The following is a 24,099-nucleotide window of genomic DNA, read 5'->3' on the forward strand; positions in this document are numbered from 1 at the left end:
ATCTAAAGCACAAAGAATAAAACAGCCACAAAAGTCCTTTCCACACCAGGCTCTATCGCTCGTAGTGTTGCTTTCTGTCTTCATTTTTAAAACGAAACACAGAACCAAACCCACAATCGCTCCGCTCCTCCCACAACAGGGGGTGGACTTCCGACACTGGCCTGGTTTTCCTGTGGCGCTTTATTAAAACAACAAAAGATAACAGTATGTCTCTGTCATTATCAACTGCTTGTGTTGGTGTAGCTTTGAAATTGTTTATTGAGGTCCCGCAACGTTTGGGGTGTAATGCAGAGTAATGTAAAAGTAAAGTAACTAATTACATTCTCCAGGAAGTAATAAGTAAAGTGTTTAGTTACTTTTGATATGAGTAACGAGTACAATGTAAGACATTACTTTTTGTGAGTAACGACCCCAAACACTGCTCTTTTCCTTCTCTTTTGGCTTGTTTGTTTGTTGTTGAAGGAGATACAAAGTTTGAGAGTGTCTCGTTTTATTTCTGAAATATAACTCCCAGAAAGTATGGTCTTTGTGTTCTTGAAATTGAATAACCTCAAAAGAAAGAAATGGTCCAATGAATTGCCGAAGAAAAGTCTAGCCGCTGTATTCTGGAATGAAGAAAAAAATGAAATGACAAGGGCAATCAAAGCAAGTAAGACAGTAGGCTGTGTGGCATACGCTAGCCAGAAATCGAACGCAACTCACAAGAACAGGAACCTTGTATGATACCACTACACCACTGGCGCTGCGGGGAAGCTCTAGATTCTGTCACCGAAGCAAATGCACAAGACATATAAAACGCGTCCCCTGGGGCACAATGGTCTTTTAATAATTATCTGTAATAATCTGCAGTCGAACTGCTTAATACGTACCTAGCTAATCACTACATCACAGGCGCATGGTTGTCATTCGGGGAAAATATGTGTTCACGAATGTTCATCGGAGTGGTTGTCATTCTAAGAGGTCAGTTGGAGTAGAGGGAGCTGGCCATGCCGTGCCTCGTTGGCGCAGTAGGTAGCGCGTCAGTCTCATAATCTGAAGGTGGTGAGTTCGACCCTCACACGGGGCAAGCACTCTTCCTTTATCTTTGAGTTCTACCACACTGATCTCCAGCTGCAGAAAAAAGGCGCACACCTGTGCAATAAAGTGGTTGCTTGCGCTGTCTGAAGAAATTCATGGCAAAATGCCAAATCCTGGGATGGAACAAGGGACCTTTAGATGTTCAGTCTATCGCTCCCCCAACTGAGCTATTTCGGCCATTGCTGAGATGACGTCGTGATCCCAAAAGTCAAAGTGAAGGAAGCCCTGGCAGAACACAGTCATTGAAAAGTTCATTGTTTTCCATGACGTCGGCAACGACTCAATTTGATCACTGCAACACAAGTCAGGATGGCCGAGTGGTGTAAGGTGCTGCGTGCAGGTCATCGTCTCCTGTAGAGGCTTGGCTTGAATCCCACCTCTGACAAGGGTCCTTTTACCACTCAGGAGCACACACTTACCCGTGCTGGCGACAAGGACAACAAGAGTTGAGGACTGTGTTGAAAACGACATTACACAAAGAATTCAATGTTGAAAGAAATACATCAATACATAAATCAATGGACATGTATTTATTCATTGATTGATTGACTTCAACATGTCTTAATTTAGTCGCTGTACCCACAAAGCAACACTCAGCATAGTGGAGGCTATAGCTCGGCGTTATTGCGTGTACCTTACATGTATCACCCCTGGCACCTGGCCCTGATAACTCCCTACTTTTTGACCACAGTCTGTCTGTGACTTGAACCCGAGAAGTAAAAATGATGCACATGGGCGCTTGCAATCTCGTTGTTTCAATCACATATCACAGTGGATGCGTACACACGGTGTTTCTCGGAGATTGCTGGGACAGTAACGAATGTGTTCCTTGCTTTACATGTCATCTAGCGCACAGTAGCTTTTTCTCCTTCTTTTTGCCCATATCATCCACATATTGTGCCTTTGGGGAACGCCTCCGAAACAGATTTAGAATGCTCTGAGATTCAAGAAACGACAGTGCAACTCTTTTCCAGGGTTGTGGGTAATGCGTTACTAAGTAACGGTATGGTATTACTTTTGGTAGTAACGAGTAACGTAACGTGGTATGGTTCCAAAAGGAGTAATAATATTACAGTTACTGATTCATTTTTTTTGTTCTCGTTACTGCATTACACATTGTAACGATATGGTCTTAATAAGGACGATAAGGACGTCTATGTCGTACATTAAAAAGATTAGAAAATCTGTCGTTTGCAGTTACAAATCTGTAGTAAGAGTAATAAGTTAAAGGAGTCAAGTTGAGACATTTAAGATGCAGATCTACTAGCACATATCTTGATGATGATTACAATAATAACAATAATAAAAATAAATAGCAAAGATGTATTTTAGTGTTGCACGTTTTCTTATGGTAACGTAATGCTTGTCTGAGTATAATGTTGTCTATACACGTTTAGCTACTGCTAATATCTCTTAACAGAAACGTGTATTTATTATGCTGTCTCCAATCATCTAAAGCACAAAGAATAAAACAGCCACAAAAGTCCTTTCCACACCAGGCTCTATCGCTCGTAGTGTTGCTTTCTGTCTTCATTTTTAAAACGAAACACAAAACCAAACCCACAATCGCTCCGCTCCTCCCACAACAGGGGGTGGACTTCCGACACTGGCCTGGTTTTCCTGTGGCGCTTTATTAAAACAACAAAAGATAACAGTATGTCTCTGTCATTATCAACTGCTTGTGTTGGTGTAGCTTTGAAATTGTTTATTGAGGTCCCGCAACGTTTGGGGTGTAATGCAGAGTAATGTAAAAGTAAAGTAACTAATTACATTCTCCAGGAAGTAATAAGTAAAGTGTTTAGTTACTTTTGATATGAGTAACGAGTACAATGTAAGACATTACTTTTTGTGAGTAACGACCCCAAACACTGCTCTTTTCCTTCTCTTTTGGCTTGTTTGTTTGTTGTTGAAAGAGATACAAAGTTTGAGAGTGTCTCGTTTTATTTCTGAAATATAACTCCCAGAAAGTATGGTCTTTGTGTTCTTGAAATTGAATAACCTCAAAAGAAAGAAATGGTCCAATGAATTGCCGAAGAAAAGTCTAGCTGCTGTATTCTGGAATGAAGAAAAAAATGAAATGACAAGGGCAATCAAAGCAAGTAAGACAGTAGGCTGTGTGGCATACGCTAGCCAGAAATCGAACGCAACTCACAAGAACAGGAACCTTGTATGATACCACTACACCACTGGCGCTGCGGGGAAGCTCTTGATTCTGTCACCGAAGCAAATGCACAAGACATATAAAACGCGTCCCCTGGGGCACAATGGTCTTTTAATAATTATCTGTAATAATCTGCAGTCGAACTGCTTAATACGTACCTAGCTAATCACTACATCACAGGCGCATGGTTGTCATTCGGGGAAAATATGTGTTCACGAATGTTCATCGGAGTGGTTGTCATGCTAAGAGGTCAGTTGGAGTAGAGGGAGCTGGCCATGCCGTGCCTCGTTGGCGCAGTAAGTAGCGCGTCAGTCTCATAATCTGAAGGTGGTGAGTTCGACCCTCACACGGGGCAAGCACTCTTCCTCTATCTTTGAGTTCTACCACACTGATCTCCAGCTGCAGAAAAAAGGCGCACACCTGTGCAATAAAGTGGTTGCTTGCGCTGTCTGAAGAAATTCATGGCAAAATGCCAAATCCTGGGATGGAACAAGGGACCTTTAGATGTTCAGTCTATCGCTCCCCCAACTGAGCTATTTCGGCCATTGGTGAGATGACGTCGTGATCCCAAAAGTCAAAGTGAAGGAAGCCCTGGCAGAACACAGTCATTGAAAAGTTCATTGTTTTCCATGACGTCGGCAACGACTCAATTTGATCACCGCAACACAAGTCAGGATGGCCGAGTGGTGTAAGGTGCTGCGTGCAGGTCATCGTCTCCTGTAGAGGCTTGGCTTTGAATCCCACCTCTGACAAGGGTCCTTTTACCACTCAGGAGCACACACTTACCCGTGCTGGCGACAAGGACAACAAGAGTTGAGGACTGTGTTGAAAACGACATTACACAAAGAATTCAATGTTGAAAGAAATACATCAATACATAAATCAATGGACATGTATTTATTCATTGATTGATTGACTTCAACATGTCTTAATTTAGTCGCTGTACCCACAAAGCAACACTCAGCATAGTGGAGGCTATAGCTCGGCGTTATTGCGTGTACCTTACATGTATCACCCCTGGCACCTGGCCCTGATAACTCCCTACTTTTTGACCACAGTCTGTCTGTGACTTGAACCCGAGAAGTAAAAATGATGCACATGGGCGCTTGCAATCTCGTTGTTTCAATCACATATCACAGTGGATGCGTACACACGGTGTTTCTCGGAGATTGCTGGGACAGTAACGAATGTGTTCCTTGTTTTACATGTCATCTAGCGCACAGTAGCTTTTTCTCCTTCTTTTTGCCCATATCATCCACATATTGTGCCTTTGGGGAACGCCTCCGAAACAGATTTAGAATGCTCTGAGATTCAAGAAACGACAGTGCAACTCTTTTCCAGGGTTGTGGGTAACGCGTTACTAAGTAACGCATTACAGTAATGTTATTACTTTTGGTAGTAACGAGTAACGTAACGTGGTATGGTTCCAAAAGGAGAAATAATATTACAGTTACTGATTCCTTTTTTTTGTTCTCGTTACTGCATTACACATTGTGACGATATGGTCTTAATAAGGACGATAAGGACGTCTATGTCGTACATTAAAAATATTAGAAAAACTGTCGTTTGCAGTTACAAATCTGTAGTAAGAGTAATAAGTTAAAGGAGTCAAGTTGAGACATGTAAGATGCAAATCTACTAGCACATATCTTGATGATGATTACAATAATAACAATAATAAAAATAAATAGCAAAGATGTATTTTAGTGTTGCACGTTTTCTTATGGTAACGTAATGCTTGTCTGAGTATAATGTCTATACACATTTAGCTACTGCTAATATCTCTTAACAGAAACGTGTATTTATTATGCTGTCTCCAATCATCTAAAGCACAAAGAATAAAACAGCCACAAAAGTCCTTTCCACACCAGGCTCTATCGCTCGTAGTGTTACTTTCTGTCTTCATTTTTAAAACGAAACACAAAACCAAACCCACAATCGCTCCGCTCCTCCCACAACAGGGGGTGGACTTCCGACACTGGCCTGGTTTTCCTGTGGCGCTTTATTAAAACAACAAAAGATAACAGTATGTCTCTGTCATTATCAACTGCTTGTGTTGGTGTAGCTTTGAAATTGTTTATTGAGGTCCCGCAACGTTTGGGGTGTAATGCAGAGTAATGTAAAAGTAAAGTAACTAATTACATTCTCCAGGAAGTAATAAGTAAAGTGTTTAGTTACTTTTGATATGAGTAACAAGTACAATGTAAGACATTACTTTTTGTGAGTAACGACCCCAACACTGCTCTTTTCCTTCTCTTTTGGCTTGTTTGTTTGTTGTTGAAGGAGATACAAAGTTTGAGAGTGTCTCGTTTTATTTCTGAAATATAACTCCCAGAAAGTATGGTCTTTGTGTTCTTGAAATTGAATAACCTCAAAAGAAAGAAATGGTCCAATGAATTGCCGAGGAAAAGTCTAGCCGCTGTATTCTGGAATGAAGAAAAAAATGAAATGACAAGGGCAATCAAAGCAAGTAAGACAGTAGAAAGAAATTCTTGGCAAAATGCCAAATCCTGGGATGGAACAAGGGACCTTTAGATGTTCAGTCTATCGCTCCCCCAACTGAGCTATTTCGGCCATTGGTGAGATGACGTCGTGATCCCAAAAGTCAAAGTGAAGGAAGCCCTGGCAGAACAGTCATTGAAAAGTTCATTGTTTTCCATGACGTCGGCAACGACTCAATTTGATCACTGCAACACAAGTCAGGATGGCCGAGTGGTGTAAGGTGCTGCGTGCAGGTCATCGTCTCCTGTAGAGGCTTGGCTTTGAATCCCACCTCTGACAAGGGTCCTTTTACCACTCAGGAGCACACACTTACCCGTGCTGGCGACAAGGACAACAAGAGTTGAGGACTGTGTTGAAAACGACATTACACAAAGAATTCAATGTTGAAAGAAATACATCAATACATAAATCAATGGACATGTATTTATTCATTGATTGATTGACTTCAACATGTCTTAATTTAGTCGCTGTACCCACAAAGCAACACTCAGCATAGTGGAGGCTATAGCTCGGCGTTATTGCGTGTACCTTACATGTATCACCCCTGGCACCTGGCCCTGATAACTCCCTACTTTTTGACCACAGTCTGTCTGTGACTTGAACCCGAGAAGTAAAAATGATGCACATGGGCGCTTGCAATCTCGTTGTTTCAATCACATATCACAGTGGATGCGTACACACGGTGTTTCTCGGAGATTGCTGGGACAGTAACGAATGTGTTCCTTGCTTTACATGTCATCTAGCGCACAGTAGCTTTTTCTCCTTCTTTTTGCCCATATCATCCACATATTGTGCCTTTGGGGAACGCCTCCGAAACAGATTTAGAATGCTCTGAGATTCAAGAAACGACAGTGCAACTCTTTTCCAGGGTTGTGGGTAACGCGTTACTAAGTAACGCATTACAGTAATGTTATTACTTTTGGTAGTAACGAGTAACGTAACGTGGTATGGTTCCAAAAGGAGAAATAATATTACAGTTACTGATTCCTTTTTTTTGTTCTCGTTACTGCATTACACATTGTAACGATATGGTCTTAATAAGGACGATAAGGACGTCTATGTCGTACAATAAAAATATTAGAAAAACTGTCGTTTGCAGTTACAAATCTGTAGTAAGAGTAATAAGTTAAAGGAGTCAAGTTGAGACATTTAAGATGCAGATCTACTAGCACATATCTTGATGATGATTACAATAATAACAATAATAAAAATAAATAGCAAAGATGTATTTTAGTGTTGCACGTTTTCTTATGGTAACGTAATGCTTGTCTGAGTATAATGTTGTCTATACACATTTAGCTACTGCTAATATCTCTTAACAGAAACGTGTATTTATTATGCTGTCTCCAATCATCTAAAGCACAAAGAATAAAACAGCCACAAAAGTCCTTTCCACACCAGGCTCTATCGCTCGTAGTGTTGCTTTCTGTCTTCATTTTTAAAACGAAACACAAAACCAAACCCACAATCGCTCCGCTCCTCCCACAACAGGGGGTGGGCTTCCGACACTGGCCTGGTTTTCCTGTGGCGCTTTATTAAAACAACAAAAGATAACAGTATGTCTTTGTCATTATCAACTGCTTGTGTTGGTGTAGCTTTGAAATTGTTTATTGAGGTCCCGCAACATTTGGGGTGTAATGCAGAGTAATGTAAAAGTAAAGTAACTAATTACATTCTCCAGGAAGTAATAAGTAAAGTGTTTAGTTACTTTTGATATGAGTAACGAGTACAATGTAAGACATTACTTTTTGTGAGAAACGACCCCAACACTGCTCTTTTCCTTCTCTTTTGGCTTGTTTGTTTGTTGTTGAAGGAGATACAAAGTTTGAGAGTGTCTCGTTTTATTTCTGAAATATAACTCCCAGAAAGTATGGTCTTTGTGTTCTTGAAATTGAATAACCTCAAAAGAAAGAAATGGTCCAATGAATTGCCAAGGAAAAGTCTAGCCGCTGTATTCTGGAATGAAGAAAAAAATGAAATGACAAGGGCAATGAAAGCAAGTAAGACAGTAGGCTGTGTGGCATACGCTAGCCAGAAATCGAACGCAACTCACAAGAACAGGAACCTTGTATGATACCACTACACCACTGGCGCTGCGGGGAAGCTCTAGATTCTGTCACCGAAGCAAATGCACAAGACATATAAAACGCGTCCCCTGAGGCACAATGGTCTTTTAATAATTATCTGTAATAATCTGCAGTCGAACTGCTTAATACGTACCTAGCTAATCACTACATCACAGGCGCATGGTTGTCATTCGGGGAAAATATGTGTTCACAAATGTTCATCGGAGTGGTTGTCATGCTAAGAGGTCAGTTGGAGTAGAGGGAGCTGGCCATGCCGTGCCTCGTTGGCGCAGTAGGTAGCGCGTCAGTCACATAATCTGAAGGTGGTGAGTTCGACCCTCACACGGGGCAAGCACTCTTCCATTATCTTTGAGTTCTACCACACTGATCTCCAGCTGCAGAAAAAAGGTGCACACCTGTGCAATAAAGTGGTTGCTTGCGCTGTCTGAAGAAATTCATGGCAAAATGCCAAATCCTGGGATGGAACAAGGGACCTTTAGATGTTCAGTCTATCGCTCCCCCAACTGAGCTGTTTCGGCCATTGGTGAGATGACGTCGTGATCCCAAAAGTCAAAGTGAAGGAAGCCCTGGCAGAACACAGTCATTGAAAAGTTCATTGTTTTCCATGACGTCGGCAACGACTCAATTTGATCACTGCAGCACAAGTCAGGATGGCCGAGTGGTGTAAGGTGCTGCGTCTCCTGTAGATGCTTGGCTTTGAATCCCACCTCTGACAAGGGTCCTTTTACCACTCAGGAGCACACACTTACCCGTGCTGGCGACAAGGACAACAAGAGTTGAGGACTGTGTTGAAAACGACATTACACAAAGAATTCAATGTTGAAAGAAATACATCAATACATAAATCAATGGACATGTATTTATTCATTGATTGATTGACTTCAACATGTCTTAATTTAGTCGCTGTACCCACAAAGCAACACTCAGCATAGTGGAGGCTATAGCTCGGCGTTATTGCGTGTACCTTACATGTATCACCCCTGGCACCTGGCCCTGATAACTCCCTACTTTTTGACCACAGTCTGTCTGTGACTTGAACCCGAGAAGTAAAAATGATGCACATGGGCGCTTGCAATCTCGTTGTTTCAATCACATATCACAGTGGATGCGTACACACGGTGTTTCTCGGAGATTGCTGGGACAGTAACGAATGTGTTCCTTGCTTTACATGTCATCTAGCGCACAGTAGCTTTTTCTCCTTCTTTTTGCCCATATCATCCACATATTGTGCCTTTGGGGAACGCCTCCGAAACAGATTTAGAATGCCCTGAGATTCAAGAAACGACAGTGCAACTCTTTTCCAGGGTTGTGGGTAACGCATTACTAAGTCTGAGTTGTAGAACCACGTGGGAAATTAGTGGAGAAGTCGCGGAGATAAAGCAAATAGAACTTTAATGGAGCCGGCTCGGAAGCTCCACGTCAGAAATAATTCCTTCAGTGAGACTTAATGTTTACAAACATGAGTACAACTTTATAGGAAAAATGACGTAACATCTTATGGCCGTTCATCCAATCAGAAGATACAGGTCCGGGTCCGTTTTACGATCTGTCCTCCCGTGAAGAGGTGATGGATCCAAAGCAGATGTCCGTCTTTGATGTGCACTAGGAAGATGCGATCCCACGGTCGTCATTTACCTAGTGTCAATCGTTCTTTAACAGAAACAATTCCTGCCTATCTGGAGAAACGATTAAGTCATAAACAAATTCTCAGGAGACAGCTCTAGGCTATTTCGGCACTGTGTAATCTTTCATTACTGACAGGAGTTTCTAACAAATCGACCTTGTTGACCCTTTACTTGTCCTGCTAAATCGAATGTGCTCAGTCTGTATACAAAACTACTTCTAATGCTAGTATTAATATAAAACATTATATAATAATCACAAAACACTTTCTTCAACTTCCAAAAAGAGTCTTCAGAGAGTTAGTTGAAAATGCATGGGTATATTTTAAGAATATACTACACGAGGCTCAGGAACAATTTGTACCAAAACTTAGCAAATTGAGGAAGAAAAAACATTGGCCAAAATGGTTTAATAGAGGTATGCAAAAAATATAAAGAGGAAGACAATGTTGTATAGCACATACAAAAGGGATGGTGACGAAACAAAATACATAGAATATGTTGAGCTGCAAAGAGATCTTAAGAAAGGGATCAGGAAAGCAAAGAGGGAATTAGAAAGAAAAATAGCTCTTGGAGCTCAAACCAATGCAAAGAGCTTTTTTCAATATCACAACAGCAAGCGGTTAATAAAGGAGGAGGTGAAACAGATAAAGGGCAAAAACGGAGGTATCTTGGAAAACGAACAAGATGTGGCACATATTCTAAATGAGTATTTCACAGAGGTTTTTACAAAAGAAAAAACAGATGACATGCCACAGGTTGACAATCAGTCCAGTCAATCCCTAAGAGAGATCAGGATAAATGAGGAGGAGGTACTAAAGGGACTAGCAGAATTAAAAACAAACAAATCACCTGGGCCAGATGGGATATTTCCAACAGTACTTCAAGAAAATAGGTGGCTCAGCAGATACAATCTTGGCAGCACAGGCTATTCAGAGGAACTTAGATAATATTCAGTTGTGGGCTGACACCTGGCAAATGCAATTCAATGTGGACAAGTGCAAGGTAATACATGCAGGTAACAAAAATGTCCACTATAATTACACTATGGGAGGTACAAATCTACATGAAGTAACGCATGAGAAAGACCTAGGAGTCTATGTGGACTCCTCACTTTCTCCATCCAAGCAATGTGGGGAAGCAATAAAGAAGGCAAACAGAATGCTAGGGTATATTGTCAAAAGTGTAGAATTTAAAACAAGGGCAGTCATGTTAAGACTGTACAATGCGCTAGTTAGACCTCATCTGGAATACTGTGTACAGTTCTGGGCACCACACTTCAAAAAGGATATTGCTGCCTTAGAGGCAGTTCAGAGGAGAGCAACCAGACTTATTCCAGGTCTTCAAGGGAAAGTCCTACTCGGAGAGACTGAGAGAACTGAACCTTTTCACCCTGGTACAGAGGAGACTACCCGGGGACAGAAATGGAAATTGGGCTTCAAGGCATTCAAAACGGAAAACAGGAGACACTTCTTTACACAGAGAGTAGTCACAATCTGGAATAAACTACCCAGTGATGTGGTTGAAGCTGAAAGTTTGGGAACATTTAAAAATGGTCTGGAATGGATCCTTGGATCACTTCGATATTAATGAACACCAAACGAGCAAGATGGGTCGAATGGTCCCCTCTCGTTTGTTAACTCCCTTATGTTCTTAAAAGTGTCTGAAGCAGCATGAAAGAGCACACAAGGCAGCTGAGAACAGACAGAGAGGGGAGTGTATATTGCGTTGGCCGGTAATCGAACCCGTGTCAACTGCTTGGAAGGCAGCTATGCTAACCACTATACCACCAACGCTTAGAAACTGCTTCCCCACAATATCTCACTGTGGTCGAACATGATTCCAGGATTGCAAAGTGGCAGGCAATTTGTTTTCCAAATTGCAATCGGTGAACATTTGGGAAGCCCTGCGATATCAGCAGTTTCCTGTTCCTGAGTGCGGAAGGAAAATGTCCATTAGCATCTTTCCAGATTGCACTTTATTCAGACCTTTCCGAAATGAAACAAAACCAAAGTTGAAACAAAGAAGAGGATGGTTTTAATCCATCGACCTCTGGGTTATGGGCCCAGCACGCTTCCGCTGCGCCACTCTGCTCCTTTGGCACTCATCCACCTGTTAACGTCACAGCCACTCCTATATTGCATATTGCAAGCAATACAAGTTTGCAAAGCCCTGCGTTATTTCCACTTTCCTGTTCAAGACTGCACACCGAGCTTCTCCATGCGCTGGAGCAGCTTTCCAGGTTTCAGTGCCTTCACATTTCACCCTGTATGTGCTGTGGGAAGCATCATGTCAATTGTTTTGAACTAAGCGGATCGGGGCTCAGTCTGAGCTCAGATCCGAGCTTAAAAATGACAGTGCTTCTGAGCAGCTGGGACTCAAAGCCACACTCCCTGGCTTAGGAACCCAGTGTCTGATCCACTAGGACACGGGGGCTCAGCCAGACAGTATCGGAAAATGGAAATAAATAAATAAATAAATAAATAAATAAAAAGATGCTGCGCGTTACACAATAGACACCAGGTAAAGAAGTGAATAGTTACAGGAACTGTCACGTAAGCTCCTCAACTTGAAACGGGCACATACGAACTCCTGTGAAATAACACGAGATGGATAACTACCCCTTCTCTGCTGCAGCAGAATGTGACTACCTATTGCGCAGATTATTGCGTCAATCGATTCGAAAAGAGGGCTGGCATTTGTCACCAATGTGTCTCGTTTTATTTCTGAAATATAACTCCCAGAAAATATTGTCTGTGTTTTTGAAATTGAATAACCTCAAAAGAAAGAAATGATCCAGTCAATTGCTAAAGAAGAGTCTTGCCGCTGCATTCTGGAATGAAGAAAAGAATGAAATGACAAGTACAATCAAATCAAGAAAGAGAGCGGGCTGTGTCGGATGCGCCAGCCGGGAATCGAACCCGAGTCACAAGAATGGGACTCTTGTATGATACCACTACACCACTGGCGCTGCTGGGGAAGCTCTGGCTTGCGTCCTTGAAGCAAATTCATAGAAAGCGTCCCATGGGGCAAGATGATGTCTTAATGATTATCCTTATTAGTCTGTTGTCGATCTGCTTAATACGTACCTAGCCAATCACTACATCACAGGTGCAGAGACAATCAGTATGAAGGCGAACACGATTTCGTTAACGTGTGCCCATTTACAAGTTCAATGAATGTATACATAAATAAAGCAGATCTGGGTTTTCCTCTGAAACATTAAGGACTGGTTTCATAAATGCGTCCATAAGTCCATAAACGCCACGAGTGCATCGTGCAACTCTATTGTAGCTGCTGATACGTGTGTGTTTTATTTCAGCTGTAACTCGCCCTGGTTAAGCACGTCTATGGTGTAATTTAAAAATATTACAGAAATTGTCGTTTGCAGTTACAAATCTGTAGTAAGAGTAATACGTTAAGGGAGTCAAGTTCAGCAATTTAAAATACAAATCTACTAGCACATATCTTGATAAAGATTACAATAATAACAATAATAATAATACATAGCAAATATTTATTTTAGTGTTGCACATGGAAAGTTTTCTTACAGTAACTTCTGAATATAATGTTGTCTATACCCTTTTAGCTATTCGTAATATCTCTAAACAGAAACTTGTATATTTTTAGCTGTCTCCAATCATCTAAAGCATACAGAATAAGACAGCCACAAAAGTCCTTTCCACACCAGGCTCTGTCGCTCGTAGTGTTGCTTTCTGTCACTGTCTTTAAAACGAGACACAAACCAAACCCACAATCGCTCCGCTCCTCCCACATCAGGGCGTGGACTTCCGACACTGGCCTGGTTTTCCTGTGGCGCTTTATTAGAACAGCAAGAGATAACAGTATGTTTCTGTCTTTATTCGACCGCATGTGTGGGTGTAACTTTGTAATTGTTTAATGTGGTCCCGCAACGTTTGGGGTGAAATGCAAAGTAATCTAATAGTAAAGTAACTAATTACTTTGCCCAGAGAGTAATAAGTAAAGTATCTTGTTATATGAGTAAAGAATACAATGTAATACATTTCTTTTTGTGAGTAACGACACCATCACTGCTCTTTTCTATCTCGTTTTGCATGTATGTTTGTTGTTGACAGAGATACAAAGTTTGAGAGAAGACAGGCTGGCATTGGGGATGTAGCTCAGTGGTAGAGCGCATGCTTTGCATGTATGAGGTCCCGAGTTCAGTCCTCGGCATCTCCAGACTGTCTTTTAATGGAGCCCGTGCACTATGTCATTGGATGCACATAGCAAGTACCGAACAAATCGGGAGCCCGTGATTCATCGGTCACACTAGCATGGGCCTTTTCGGCACTCTCTCCCAGCATTCGTCCGAGAAACAGCGTGTGTATGTATTCATTGTGAGAAGTGAAACAATGGGCCAGATTGCACGCTGGTTCTGTATACACTCACCTAAAGGATTATTAGGAACACCATACTAATACTGTGTTTGACCCCCTTTCGCCTTCAGAACTGCCTTAATTCCACATGGCATTGATTCAACAAGGTGCTGAAAGCATTCTTTAGAAATGTTGGCCCATATTGATAGGATAGCATCTTGCAGTTGATGGAGATTTGTGGGATGCACATCCAGGGCACGAAGCTCCCGTTCCACCACATCCCAAAGATGCTCTATTGGGTTGAGATCTGGTGACTGTGGGGGCCAGTTTAGTACAGTGAACTCATTGTCATGTTCAAGAAACCAATTTGAAATGATTCGACCTTTGTGACATGGTGCATTATCCTGCTGGAAGTAGCCATCAGAGGATGGGTACATGGTGGTCATAAAGGGATGGACATGGTCAGAAACAATGCTCAGGTAGGCCGTGGCATTTAAACGATGCCCAATTGGCACTAAGGGGCCTAAAGTGTGCCAAGAAAACATCCCCCACACCATTACACCACCACCACCAGCCTGCACAGTGGTAACAAGGCATGATGGATCCATGTTCTCATTCTGTTTACACCAAATTCTGACTCTACCATCTGAATGTCTCAACAGAAATCGTGACTCATCAGACCAGGCAACATTTTTTCAGTCTTCAACTGTCCAATTTTGGTGAGCTTGTGCAAATTGTAGCCTCTTTTTCCTATTTGTAGTGGAGATGAGTGGTACCCGGTGGGGTCTTCTGCTGTTGTAGCCCATCCGTCTCAAGGTTGTACGTGTTGTGGCTTCACAAATGCTTTGCTGCATACCTCGGTTGTAACGAGTGGTTATTTCAGTCAAAGTTGCTCTTCTATCAGCTTGAATCAGTCGGCCCATTCTCCTCTGACCTCTAGCATCAACAAGGCATTTTCGCCCACAGGACTGCCGCATACTGGATGTTTTTCCCTTTTCACACCATTCTTTGTAAACCCTAGAAATGGTTGTGCGTGAAAATCCCAGTAACTGAGCAGATTGTGAAATACTCAGACCGGCCCGTCTGGCACCAACAACCATGCCACGCTCAAAATTGCTTAAATCACCTTTCTTTCCCATTCAGACATTCAGTTTGGAGTTCAGGAGATTGTCTTGACCAGGACCACACCCCTAAATGCATTGAAGCAACTGCCATGTGATTGGTTGGTTAGATAATGGCATTAATGAGAAATTGAACAGGTGTTCCTAATATTCCTTTAGGTGAGTGTAAGTGCGCAGGCTGTAAGATTTGGGCGCTTTAAACGGCACGGTGTACTTGAACATCGTCATCATCACGTTGACACACATGCCATCTAAAACGCGCATTGTCTTTACTTGTTGGCTTGAAGTTAAACACAGACCGTCGTCAGGACTAGGGAATTAGCGGGGACAGGTGCCAGGTGTGATACATTGGAGGCACACGCACTAACACCGAGCTCATTGGCTCTACTAAGCTACTAAAAAAGAAGTGTTAACCAAGCACCGACCGATGCGTTTTCTCCCACTGAATTGTGCACCTTGAAAGTCTACCAAATGCAGACTCCTTAAGCAAAGCATTGTCCCCCACAGGACACCGACTTATATGTAGACCCTCCCTCTCTCCATAATCAATCCATCAGCAAGGAACAGACCTAAATTCATGAGTAAATTACACATGCATTCAAAGCAATATGTAGAGCACGCTGTATCGGATATGCACCACTACGACTACTACTACTACTACTACTACTTCGACTACTACTACTACTACTACTACTACTACTACTACTACTACTACTACTACTACTACTACTACTACTACTACTACTACTACTACTACTACTACTACTACTACTACTACTACTATTACTACCAATAATAATTTAAAGAGGAGCGTTTCACAAGGGTAGCAAGGCTGACTCTAGATCACAAGGGTGCGTGTTCAAATGACGTCGGGGTCAGTGTTTTGTACACTAGCAGTAACCAGTAACACTAAGGTTGCATGAGTAATTGCACAGCTGACAGTGTAAAGTGCTTACCATCTTGTCGTTGATCTTGCAAAAAGGTAAGCACAAGTATTTACAAGTTGCCACAGAGAGAGACCGGATAGTACAGGTGAGAGGTAGCCATCTTGTTGTTTGACTAGATTCAGAATAGTCTTAGCATTGCTCATTTTGTTTTAAGTTTGCCTTAAATTGACGTTAGCATTGTCGGTAGTTTGCCTAAATTGAAGCCAATTCAGTTCAGCTGCTGAGTTGGTGAAAGTAAACAGGTTATAGAAGGGAGTTTCTGTCTAGGACTAGCAGGAATTCTGTTGCAGGAGGAGCCAGGTGGGGCCAATTAGGTGTGAATTGGGGGTAAAACCTAGGAGAGTTGAGACCTTAGAGCAGGACAGCGTAGAGAACTGCTGGGTTACAGTAGGTCGTAACCGCAGAAAAGGGCGTGCACACCCCGTAGAGACACCCCAAGAGCTTGAATTGCCCAACAGGTTCCAACTGCTGGACACCAAGTTGGACAGTGACAGCTCAGAGGGTGATGGGGGGCAGTTGAGCACCAGAGCACCATGGTGCCCAATCCCCCCCCCAGACGAAGGAGGTAGTTATAGTAGGAGACTCAATTCTTAGAGGTGTAGATCACACAGTGTGTTCTAGTGACATGGAGACCCGCATTGGTATCTTGCCTGCCTGGTGCTCAGGTTGCAGATCTCCCTAAACTAGTAGACGGGCTACTGGCCAAAGCCGGGGGGAATCCACCGGTCATGGTCAGGGAGACAGGCAGAGATTAGAAAGTTTAACACGTGGTTGAAAGCTTGGTGTAGGGAAGAGGGGTTTAGGTTTATGGAGCATTGGTCTTTCTTCTGGGATAGATGGGACCTGTACAAACCGGACGGTCTACATCTAAACAGAAGGGGGGCTAATGCATTGGAAGAGCGTATGTGCAGTGAAATTGAGAATCATTTAAACTAGGAACCAGGGGGGCAGGGAGCTTTGACAATGGGAGATGTTCCACTAAGGAAAGGAAACCAAGGCAAACTGCCAGTAGGAAAGTCCTGAAATGTTTGTACCTCAATGCCAGGAGTATAAGGAACAAGATGTTAGACTTGGAAGCCACAGTGCTGGTGTGTGACTATGATGTTGTAGGAGTGACAGAAACATGGCTTACAGAAAATGATGGGGATGAATACAAGTTGGAAGGATATACACAGTTTAGGAGAGACAGGCAAAATTGAAGAGGGGGTGGGGTAGCATTATATGTGAAAAATGACATTGAGGCAGAAGAACTTGTATTAGATCCCAGTAACGGAACAGAATCTTTGTGGGTGAAACTTTTGAACAAGAGATCTGGAGGATTAGCGGTAGGAGTGTGTTACAGGCCACCAAACTCAGATATTCAGAAAGATGCTGCATTGTAAAGTGTAATCAGGACTGCATGTAGCAAGGATGTGGCTGTTATAATGGGGGATTTCAATTTCCCAAACTTAGACTGGGAAAGCCCAGTGGGGACTACAGAAGCAGAAATGGAAATGGTTGAGATGGTAAATGACTGCTTTCTAACTCAATTTGTCAGGGAACCAACCAGAGAGAGCGCATGTATTGACTTGATCTTTTCAAATGACCAAGATAGAGTCAGGGGGACAGTAGTTAGAGAACCAATGGCAAATTGTGATCACAATATGGTTGTCTTTGAGGCATTCTTTCAAAAAACAAGGTCCAAGTCTAAAACAATGGTCTACAATTTTAGAAAAGCAAACCTTGAAGGTATGAGACAGCACTTAGAAGAGGTAGACTGGAGCACACTGGATACAGAGTTAGTTGAAAATGCATGGGTATATTTTAAGAATATACTACTCGAGGCTCAGGAGCAATTTGAATCAAAACATAGCAAATTGAGGAACAAAAATCATTGGCCAAAATGGTATAATAGAGGTATGCAAAAAATATAAAGAGGAAGACAATGTTGTATAGTGCATACAAAAGGGATGGTGACGAAACAAAATACATAGAATATGTTGAGCTGCAAAGAGATCTTAAGAAAGGGATCAGGAAAGCAGAGAGGGAATTAGAAAGAAACATAGCTCTTGGAGCTCAAACCAATGCAAAGAGCTTTTTTCAATATCACAACAGCAAGCGGTTAATAAAGGAGGAGGTGAAACAGATAAAGGGCAAAAACGGAGGTATCTTGGAAATTGAACAAGATGTGGCAAATATTCTAAATGAGTATTTCACAGAGGTTTTTACAAAAGAAAAAACAGATGACATGCCACAGGTTGACAATCAGTCCAGTCAATCCCTAAGAGAGATCAGGATAAATGAGGAGGAGGTACTAAAGGGACTAGCAGAATTAAAAACAAACAAATCACCTGGGCCAGATGGGATATTTCCAACAGTACTTCAAGAAAATAGGTGGCTCAGCAGATACAATCTTGGCAGCACAGGCTATTCAGAGGAACTTAGATAATATTCAGTTGTGGGCTGACACCTGGCAAATGCAATTCAATGTGGACAAGTGCAAGGTAATACATGCAGGTAACAAAAATGTCCACTATAATTACACTATGGGAGGTACAGATCTACATGAAGTAACGCATGAGAAAGACCTAGGAGTCTATGTGGACTCCTCACTTTCTCCATCCAAGCAATGTGGGGAAGCAATAAAGAAGGCAAACAGAATGCTAGGGTATATTGTCAAAAGTGTAGAATTTAAAACAAGGGCAGTCATGTTAAGACTGTACAATGCGCTAGTTAGACCTCATCTGGAATACTGTGTACAGTTCTGGGCACCACACTTCAAAAAGGATATTGCTGCCTTAGAGGCAGTTCAGAGGAGAGCAACCAGACTTATTCCAGGTCTTCAAGGGAAAGTCCTACTCGGAGAGACTGAGAGAACTGAACCTTTTCACCCTGGTACAGAGGAGACTACCCGGGGACAGAAATGGAAATTGGGCTTCAAGGCATTCAAAACGGAAAACAGGAGACACTTCTTTACACAGAGAGTAGTCACAATCTGTAATAAACTACCCAGCGATGTGGTTGAAGCTGAAAGTTTGGGAACATTTAAAAATGGTCTGGAAAGGATCCTTGGATCACATCGATATTAATGAACACCAAACGAGCAAGATGGGTCGAATGGTCCCCTCTCGTTTGTTAACTCTCTTATGCTCTTAAAAGTGTCTGAAGCAGCATGAAAGAGCACACTAGGGAGCTGAGAACAGACAGAGAGGGGAGTGTATATTGCGTTGGCCGGGAATCGAACCCGAGTCAACTGCTTGGAAGGCAGCTATGCTAACCACTATACCACCAACGCTTAGAGACTGCTTCCCCACAATATCTCACTATGGTCGAACATGATTCCAGTATTGCAAAGTGGCAGGCAATTCGTTTTCCAAATTGCATTCGGTGAACATTTGGGAAGCCCTGCGATATCAGCAGTTTCCTGTTCCTGAGTGCGGAAGGAAAATGTCCATTAGCATCTTTCCAGATTGCACTTTATTCAGACCTTTCCGAAATGAAACAAAGCCAAAGTTGAAACATAGAAGAGGATGGTTTCGATCCATCGACCTGTGGGCTATGGGCCCAGCACGCTTCTGCTGCGCCACTCTGCTCCTTGGGCACTCACCCACCTGTTAACGTCACAGCCACTCCTATATTGCATATTGCAAGCAATACAAGTTTGCAAAGCCCTGCGTTATTTCCACATTCCTGTTCAAGACTGCACACCGAGCTTCTCCATGCGCTGGAGCAGCTTTCCAGGTTTCAGTGCCTTCACATTTCACCCTGTATGTGCTGTGGGAAGCATCATGTCAATTGTTTTGAACTAAGCGGATCGGGGCTCAGTCTGAGCTCAGATCCGAGCTTAAAAATGACCGTGCTTCTGAGCAGCTGGGACTCAAAGCCACACTCCCTGGCTTAGGAACCCAGTGTCTGATCCACTAGGACACGGGGGCTCAGCCAGACAGTATCGGAAAATGGAAATAAATAAATAAATTAATATATAAAAAGATGCTGCGCGTTACACAATAGACACCAGGTAAAGAAGTGAATAGTTACAGGAACTGTCACGTAAGCTCCTCAACTTGAAACGGGCACATACGAACTCCTGTGAAATAACACGAGATGGATAACTACCCCTTCTCTGCTGCAGCAGAATGTGACTACCTATTGCGCAGATTACAATCAAATCAAGAAAGAGAGCGGGCTGATAATAACCTCAAAAGAAAGAAATGAAAATTCAGTCAATTGCTAAAGAAGAGTCTTGCCGCTGCATTCTGGAATGAAGAAAAGAATGAAATGACAAGTACAATCAAATCAAGAAAGAGAGCGGGCTGTGTCGGATGCGCCAGCCGGGAATCGAACCAGAGTCACAAGAATGGGACTCTTGTATGATACCACTACACCACTGGCGCTGCTGGGGAAGCTCTGGCTTGCGTCCTTGAAGCAAATTCATAGAAAGCGTCCCATGGGGCAAGATGATGTCTTAATGATTATCCTTATTAGTCTGTTGTCGATCTGCTTAATACGTACCTAGCCAATCACTACATCACAGGTGCAGAGACAATCAGTATGAAGGCGAACACGATTTCGTTAACGTGTGCCCATTTACAAGTTCAATGAATGTATACATAAATAAAGCAGATCTGGGTTTTCCTCTGAAACATTAAGGACTGGTTTCATAAATGCGTCCATAAGTCCATAAACGCCACGAGTGCAACGTGCAACTCTATTGTAGCTGCTGTTACTGTACGATTCATCGTGATACGTGTGTGTTTTATTTCAGCTGTAACTCGCCCTGGTTAAGCACGTCTACGGTGTAATTTAAAAATATTACAGAAATTGTCGTTTGCAGTTACAAATCTGTAGTAAGAGTAATACGTTAAGGGAGTCAAGTTCAGCAATTTAAAATACAAATCTACTAGCACATATCTTGATAAAGATTACAATAATAACAATAATAATAATACATAGCAAATATTTATTTTAGTGTTGCACATGGAAAGTTTTCTTACAGTAACTTCTGAATATAATGTTGTCTATACCCTTTTAGCTATTCGTAATATCTCTTAACAGAAACTTGTATATTTTTAGCTGTCTCCAATCATCTAAAGCAGAAGTATTTACAAGTTGCCACAGAGAGAGACCGGAGAGTACAGGTGAGAGGTAGCCATCTTGTTGTTTGACTAGTTTCAGAATAGTCTTAGCATTGCTCATTTTGTTTTAAGTTTGCCTTAAATTGACATTAGCATTGTCTGTAGTTTGCCTAAATTGAAGCCAATTCAGTTCAGCTGCTGAGTTGGTGAAAGTAAACAGGTTGTAGAAGGGAGTTTCTGTCTAGGACTAGCAGGAATTATGTTGTAGGAGGAGCCAGGTGGGGCCAATTAGGTGTGAATTGGGGGTAGGTAGACAAAAGCTACTTAAAGCAGCTGTTGAGAAAGAGCTGTGCTGTTTTTCGCTGACAAAAGTTAGGCAGTTGACTAGCAGCAGGAACCAAGAGAAGTACAAACAAACAAAAAGTAACATTTAGAAGCATGTGGCCACTACAGTGTCAGGTTTGCAGAATGATTGCCTTCCTGGATGAACTCATCCAAGAAGGCTTCATATGAGAACGTTGTCGGCAGGTTGAAATCCTAGAGATCAATTGATCTTGAGGCTCAGCTTGTCGATCTGCGCTGTATTAGGGATATAGAAGAATTGGTCAATCAGCCCATGAGAGAGATGGTGTGCACGCCAAAACCTAGGAGAGTTGAGACCTTAGAGCAGGACAGCGTAGAGAACTGCTGGGTTACAGTAGGTCGTAACCGCAGAAAAGGGCGTGCACACCCCGTAGAGACACCCCAAGAGCTTGAATTGCCCAACAGGTTCCAACTGCTGGACACCGAGTTGGACAGTGACAGCTCAGAGGGTGATGGGGGGCAGTTGAGCACCAGAGCACCATGGTGCCCAATCCCCCCCCAGACGAAGGAGGTAGTTATAGTAGGAGACTCAATTCTTAGAGGTGTAGATCACACAGTGTGTTCTAGTGACATGGAGACCCGCATTGGTATCTTGCCTGCCTGGTGCTCAGGTTGCAGATCTCCCTAAACTAGTAGACGGGCTACTGGCCAAAGCCGGGGGGAATCCACCGGTCATGGTCAGGGAGACAGGCAGAGATTAGAAAGTTTAACACGTGGTTGAAAGCTTGGTGTAGGGAAGAGGGGTTTAGGTTTATGGAGCATTGGTCTTTCTTCTGGGATAGATGGGACCTGTACAAACCGGACGGTCTACATCTAAACAGAAGGGGGGCTAATGCATTGGAAGAGCGTATGTGCAGTGAAATTGAGAATCATTTAAACTAGGAACCAGGGGGGCAGGGAGCTTTGACAATGGGAGATGTTCCACTAAGGAAAGGAAACCAAGGGAAACTGCCAGTAGGAAAGTCCTGAAATGTTTGTACTTCAATGCCAGGAGTATAAGGAACAAGATGTTAGACTTGGAAGCCACAGTGCTGGTGTGTGACTATGATGTTGTAGGAGTGACAGAAACATGTCTTACAGAAAATGATGGGGATGAATACAAGTTGGAAGGATACACACAGTTTAGGTGAGACAGGCAAAATCGAAGAGGGGGTGGGGTAGCATTATATGTGAAAAATGACATTGAGGCAGAAGAACTTGTATTAGATCCCAGTAATGGAACAGAATCTTTGTGGGTGAAACGTTTGAACAAGAGATCTGGAGGATTAGCGGTAGGAGTGTGTTACAGGCCACCAAACTCAGATTTTCAGAAAGATGCTGCATTGTACAGTGTAATCAGGACTGCATGTAGCAAGGATGTGGCTGTTATAATGGGGGATTTCAATTTCCCAAACTAAGACTGGGAAAGCCCAGTGGGGACTACAGAAGCAGAAATGGAAATGGTTGAGATGGTAAATGACTGCTTTCTAACTCAATTTGTCAGGGAACCAACCAGAGAGAGCGCATGTATTGACTTGATCTTTTCAAATGACCAAGATAGAGTCAAGGGGACAGTAGTTAGAGAACCAATGGCAAATTGTGATCACAATATGGTTATCTTTGAGGCATTCTTTCAAAAAACAAGGTCCAAGTCTAAAACAATGGTCTACAATTTTAGAAAAGCAAATCTTGAAGATATGAGACTGCACTTAGAAGAGGTAGACTGGAGCACACTGGATACAGAGTTAGTTGAAAATGCATGGGTATATTTTAAGAATATACTAATCGAGGCTCAGGTCCAATTTGTACCAAAACTTAGCAAATTGAGGAACAAAAAACATTGGCCAAAATGGTTTAATAGAGGTATGCAAAAAATATAAAGAGAAAGACAATGTTGTATAGTGCATACAAAAGGGATGGTGACGAAACAAAATACATAGAATATGTTGAGCTGCAAAGAGATCTTTAGAAAGGGATCAGGAAAGCAAAGAGGGAATTAGAAAGAAACATAGCTCCTGGAGCTCAAACCAATGCAAGACTGAGCCAGGAAATTGCAGACCAATCAGTCTGACCTGCATCACCTGTAAAATGTTGGAAAAAATGATTAGACAGAAAATAGAGGCGCATCTCAATGAAAACCATATTCTCGGAGCTAGTCAACATGGGTTTAGACGAGGCAGATCATGTCTTACTAATTTATTAGAATGTTTAGAACATGCAACTGCAGCTGTAGATCATGTGAAAGCATATGATATGATATACTTAGATTTCCAAAAAGCTTTTGATAAGGTTCCACACCAAAGACTGATCCTCAAATTGGAAGCTGTAGGCATTCAGGGTAATGTAAGTAGATGGATTATGAACTGGTTGATGTCTAGGAAACAGAGGGTGTCGATTAGAGGAGTCACTTCTAACTGGAATGAGGTTGTTAGTGGAGTTCCACAGGGATCAATACTAGGGCCTTTGCTTTTTCTAATCTATATTAATGATCTGGACTCTGGGATAGTTAGCAAACTTGTCAAATTTGCAGATGATACTAAAATAGGTGGCTCAGCAGATACAATCATGGCAGCACAGGCTATTCAGAGGGACTTAGATAATATTCAGTTGTGGGCTGACACCTGGCAAATGAAATTCAATGTGGACAAGTGCAAGGTAATACATGCAGGTAACAAAAATGTCCACTATAATTACACTATGGGAGGTACAGATCTAGATGAAGTAACGCATGAGAAAGACCTAGGAGTCTATGTGGACTCCTCATTTTCTCCATCCAAGCAATGTGGGGAAGCAATAAAAAAGGCAAACAGAATGCTAGGGTATATTGTCAAAAGTGTAGAATTTAA

At 42.3% G+C, this 24,099-nt stretch overlaps 7 non-coding genes across 7 annotated transcripts; 4 read left to right on the forward strand and 3 right to left on the reverse strand.

The window, feature by feature from the left end:
* Nucleotides 1-993: 993 nt before the first annotated feature.
* Nucleotides 994-1,066, forward strand: trnam-cau (transfer RNA methionine (anticodon CAU)). Its single transcript has one exon. It is a non-coding gene; the product is annotated as a tRNA-Met (tRNA).
* Nucleotides 1,067-3,520: 2,454 nt separating this feature from the next.
* On the forward strand, nt 3,521-3,593 carry trnam-cau (transfer RNA methionine (anticodon CAU)). The gene has a single exon. It is a non-coding gene; the product is annotated as a tRNA-Met (tRNA).
* Nucleotides 3,594-8,084: 4,491 nt separating this feature from the next.
* On the forward strand, nt 8,085-8,157 carry trnam-cau (transfer RNA methionine (anticodon CAU)). Its single transcript has one exon. It is a non-coding gene; the product is annotated as a tRNA-Met (tRNA).
* Nucleotides 8,158-11,173: 3,016 nt separating this feature from the next.
* Nucleotides 11,174-11,245, reverse strand: trnag-ucc (transfer RNA glycine (anticodon UCC)). The gene has a single exon. It is a non-coding gene; the product is annotated as a tRNA-Gly (tRNA).
* Nucleotides 11,246-12,349: 1,104 nt separating this feature from the next.
* On the reverse strand, nt 12,350-12,420 carry trnag-ccc (transfer RNA glycine (anticodon CCC)). The gene has a single exon. It is a non-coding gene; the product is annotated as a tRNA-Gly (tRNA).
* Nucleotides 12,421-13,580: 1,160 nt separating this feature from the next.
* trnaa-ugc (transfer RNA alanine (anticodon UGC)) lies at nt 13,581-13,652 on the forward strand. Its single transcript has one exon. It is a non-coding gene; the product is annotated as a tRNA-Ala (tRNA).
* A 5,407-nt stretch (nt 13,653-19,059) lies between these two features.
* On the reverse strand, nt 19,060-19,131 carry trnag-ucc (transfer RNA glycine (anticodon UCC)). The gene has a single exon. It is a non-coding gene; the product is annotated as a tRNA-Gly (tRNA).
* Between the last annotated feature and the right edge of the window lie 4,968 nt (nt 19,132-24,099).

This window comes from Amia ocellicauda, chromosome 14, assembly GCF_036373705.1.
Source record: "Amia ocellicauda isolate fAmiCal2 chromosome 14, fAmiCal2.hap1, whole genome shotgun sequence".
In the NCBI taxonomy this organism is placed as follows: Eukaryota; Metazoa; Chordata; class Actinopteri; order Amiiformes; family Amiidae; genus Amia; species Amia ocellicauda.